Raw genomic sequence first — 4696 nt, 5'->3', positions numbered from 1 at the left:
TTTGCACAACTCTCAGACATCAACCTTCCTGGACTTTGGTGATAACAGACCCCTGATGCTGCAGGACCATGGACCCATATGTGGCCACCAGTGACAGCACAGGCCAGGACCGCACCATGGTCCTAAGTGGTATCACTGCCTACTCACATTCTGCCTCTCTTCATGGTGCCCACAGCCTTCTCTTTCTCTTTCACTTCTATTTCTTTACCACTTGGTTTTCATTGGGGCACATGGAGTCTCTGAGTGTCTGGGGTCATCTCAGGAATGGTCTTAGGAGTGCTATGCCCTGCTCATGAATTACAGCACCCGGCATGGGTTATCTCAGGGATTGTCTGCCTCCCAGGGCCTTCGAGTAGGACTTGTGGTCATCTCAGGCTAGCTCCCTATCTGGGCCCCATAACACATGTCTGGTGGTTGCCTTGGGCTTGTTCCTTACCTGCCTGAGTGGTATCTTGGGCTCGCTCTCTCCTGTCTGGCCCGCCCAGGTGTTGTTGGGAGCCATTTTGCCTGCTTCTGTGAAAGCCTGCCTATCAGGCAGAGTTGTGCCAGGCCAGGGTCTACAGGCAGATTTCCTTGTCTGCTGATCTATGGAATGATAAGAGGGCTCTTGAAGCTCAAGGCCAGGGGCTGAATGTTCTGCTAATTTTGAAGGAAGGATCAGGGAGGAATAGGGAGGCCTGCGGGTGGGTACAGATATTGAATGTACATCAGCCACTGTCTCTGCTGGCTTGTAACTTTGTTTCCTAAGATACTGTAAAGTATATAAAGCCCAAGAGAATTAAACTTGGGACTGCTGCAGTACTGACTGGACAGCCCTTCAGATTTCTAACCTTTGTCTCTGAGTCTCCTTTTCCCTCTTTCCTATAATCCTCATTGTACTGGCCAGACTGGCATAAGGTATGGCTCTGGACTTGTGGTCCATCTCAGCCTTGCTTTTTTTTTCAGGGGTTGTTAGGCTACTAATCATTCAGATGGCCACAGGTCAGAACACTGAGCATAGATATAGCCTCTCTTCCCTCTGTCACCTACTGTTGTACATATGACATACAGCCACATCTGCAACGCTTCTACGGGTAGGTTGTTTTAATATTATAATTAAACACAATCTTGTATATCTTTCTAAATTTTATCAATAGCCAATAAAATGATTAGCCATAAAAATGATTGAGCTTAAAAGGCCCATTGAGAGCGAGTTCTGAGACTGCCTTCCACCACTGAATGAGATGACACTGAGGGGTGGTAGACGGCACTGAGAGGCTCTGAAGGCCCAATGAATGAATGTTAAATTTGAGGACACCAGCTACTGATTGACCACAGGGCAGTACCTATAGCAATAATTTTATAGGTATCCTGGACAAACAGACACAAAGGATGATGGGAAGGATGACTTTGGGGATAAGACAAAGCTGAGAGCAGTGTGATTCCATGAGCACACTATGTTTAGAGGCCAAGTTCCATCCCTGATCCCAAAGCACATTAGCACTTGTCCCAGCCTTTTGTCACCATTCTAACCAGAAGCTGGCACAAATGCTATTGTGTCAGGGTTGTAGGCAATTTAATTAAATATAGGGGCTAGCTCCTCCTTAGCTTCCTCCTATCTCTTTCTAGCATGGTTTGGTGGAATCCATTTTGTTTTACTCCCAGTGTGGAAGCTGGATGGGCATGCTCATGAGTTTGCCCATTCTTAGAGATAGCAGCTTCAAATTTACAACTACAGCACCAATAATCCAGACAGGACAGTCTTCTGTTATGTATATTCCTATCATCACCACCATCATCATCATCATCACCACCACCACCACTATCCCCCTCATCATGAATTCTCCCTGTCTTTCTGCATCAATGACACACTATTTGTTGGTCTGAGGTTTCCACAGGGGTATGTCAACAGTGGTACCATGATCACTCTCAGCTGTTTGTCTAAAACCTAGGCATACTTGAAGACTTGTGTGGCAGCCTCTTCCTCAACTTTTGAATGTTTTGTTTGTCGATCACACCACACTTGTAGATCAGATGGCAGCCAATCATGGCGGACTTGCCTGAATCTGCTTGTTCAATGATGATGGTGGCGATTTCAGTTTGGTGGTGGCTTTCATGTCACCTGTGTTCTGATTGAAGCTTGTTTCAAAAAAGGAAATCTAGCTTTTATAGAATGAACTTCTTGTGATAGAATTGCAAGTCATGAAGTCTGCAATCTTTTGAGATATTATTAATGAGAAAGCTTAATATTAGCATTTTTGGAGTGGAATGGGTGAAATATACTTCTATACAGAGAATACTAGAAAAGTATGCATGTTCTAGTATTCATATATGTAAAATGTAGGTATGCATGTAAAACTATGTGTTGCAACTCTGAGATATGACTAAGAAAATAACATTAAAATAAAACAGACCATTTTCTGCATTTAGAAAAACAGGTAGTTGCTTGCTGTTCTTTACCATCTGTTTTACTTGCTGTAAATGGTAGCCAGTTGCACAGTAGGTAGAAAATATTTGTAATGTGTTTTTGATTTAATATTAAATGCAGGAATAATTTTCTTAGCTTAGAATTTTGCTGTGATCCCAGTAAAGGCTCTGTGTGCTTGTTCCTTTCCTCTCATCGGGTTTTTCAGCATTCTTCTGTTTTCAGGACCAACCTTCTGTTTCGGGCTTCCCTCTTCTCTCCTTATTTTGTCTTGCCTGCTTCCTCCTTATTTGGGCCTCCCTCTCTCCTGCCCTCCTAATCTTACTGTCAAGTTTTCTCATCAACACCTTGACCAAAATCCCTTTTATTGCTTCAGGGGTCAGATAAATGCAAGCAGTAGATCGGTGTAAGAGACCAAGGGAGACTATGCAGAGGTGATGCTCGCTGTTAGTCACAGCCCCTTGGTGGCTGGTTGCAGACTGAAGACCTAGACGTGAATGCACCAACGTGTAGTCTTCCTTCTCTTTGCTTTGTAGAAGGCTGATGCAGGGAATGTCAGCCATCACACCTAAGGAACACTAGCAAAGGCAAAGACCAGTGACTGATGACCATGTGTAACCACTGTTTTATAGTCTTCCTGACCTGTGGTGAACAGCTGTAGACTTTCAGTACACTAATGTAAAGGAAAGCATGTATCGAGGGATGACTAAGATCTAGGGACTTGCCAGGGACACAGTGCTAACTGTGGTTAATTAGGAAGTCAATGATGACGTCGCTTAGACCATGCTGCCTTCTCAGTGCTTCAGGTCAGGCTGAAATACTCACTGCAGTTCTAGAAGTTTGCTTTAATCAGGATCAAGGTTGTATTCATTTCAACTTTGCTTTCTTCTTTGTTTGAACTTCCCTTGAGACTTGGAGGGCCAGCCTTTGCTTCTGGATTATTGGAAGTTTTATTTCATCTGTGTTATGGAGTGAATGGTCAATTGGAACCTTAACCCAACCCTGTCCCATCTCTCCACTGGCCGGGTGGGCTCTGTACTTCTCCTGAAGTTCTCAGCTGGCTTGATGGCTTTCTCTCATTATGGCTTTACTGCTTAGGTAGCTTGGATACTTGTTGGCTCCTTTGGAGTTCTGGTGTTTGGGAAGCTTGTCTTAAGCCTTCATCTTTTTTTTCAGTCTTAGAGTTTTCTGGGTTTAAGGCAGCATTTGTAACCCACATTATCCTCTTCTAGAATGCTCCAAAGGTGCCTTATCAGAGAAAAATTATCTGCATGTTTTGGCTGAAAGCACATTTTTCTTGAAGGCTTAGTGGTTCATCAGCTTTTGGAGAGATCAAGGATGAAGATTCTTTTAGGACCACCCCAAAGAATGTCTTTTTGTGTCTCCCAGGTTGCACAGTCATGTCTGTGAATGTCATTGCTGGCATTTAGAATTTTAATAGATAAGCCATGGGGAAATCTATTAGACACCTGGATACTTTAGAATCCTTTGAAAGCTGATCGTTCATTTGTGGGATCTCTGGACATGGTCTATTAACTGTCCAGCTTCCTTCCGCTCTCCCTGAGTCCTGCCATGAGCACACTAGAAAATGGAATGTGCTAGTGGGAAACTTAAAAACACACTGCTCTTCCCCCAGAGTGGTTTTATTTGTTCAAACAGTCATGGTATAGACATATATATATATTTGTAGATGCAGTATATTTATTTATGTTTGTATAGTATATATTAGGAATGTAACATGTGTAATATATTTATGTTATACATAGTTATCTACTCATTTATAATGAGTAATGTACTTATATTATAGTGAGTATATATGTATATATATATATATTCTTTGTAATTAGTTTAAAATTAGAGTACATATTGAAATAAACTATTTCTTAATGAAACTTAGAGCCAGACTTCAGAGCAGATAAGACATGTTGATGATCCTTACAATTTACTTCTGACTATTTTTTTATTGGATATTTTACTTATTTACAATACAGATGTCATCCCCTTTCCCCTTTTCCCCTCCCTAGAACCTTCTATCCCATCCCCCCTCTTCCTTTATGCTTTTATACCATTTTAATTACATGTATGTATTAAGGTCAGTTCTAGGTTGAGGAACTGGCAATGCAATAGATGCAAGTAGTCAGGGAACAAGCAAGACAATAAACACAAATAGTCAAAGAACAAGCAAAGCATTAAACCCAAATACGTGCACACTCCTGTGATCACTGTTTTCTAAGGGCTTATCAGGATGACCAAAATATCTGAGCCTACTTCCCTGTCTTAGCCCAAGGTCAT

The 4696-nt window shown here is 42.1% G+C and overlaps 1 non-coding gene across 1 annotated transcript; it reads right to left on the bottom strand.

Annotated features, from left to right (window-relative positions):
* Positions 1-947: 947 nt before the first annotated feature.
* LOC114623968 lies at positions 948-1078 on the bottom strand. Its single transcript, XR_003711862.1, has one exon. It is a non-coding gene; the product is annotated as a small nucleolar RNA SNORA17 (small nucleolar RNA).
* Between the last annotated feature and the right edge of the window lie 3618 nt (positions 1079-4696).

This window comes from Grammomys surdaster, unplaced genomic scaffold, assembly GCF_004785775.1.
Source record: "Grammomys surdaster isolate TR1022 unplaced genomic scaffold, NIH_TR_1.0 64, whole genome shotgun sequence".
Lineage (NCBI taxonomy): Eukaryota > Metazoa > Chordata > Mammalia > Rodentia > Muridae > Grammomys > Grammomys surdaster.
Note: the sequence above shows the minus strand (reverse complement) of the source record. Positions and strands in the feature narration are given on the sequence as shown.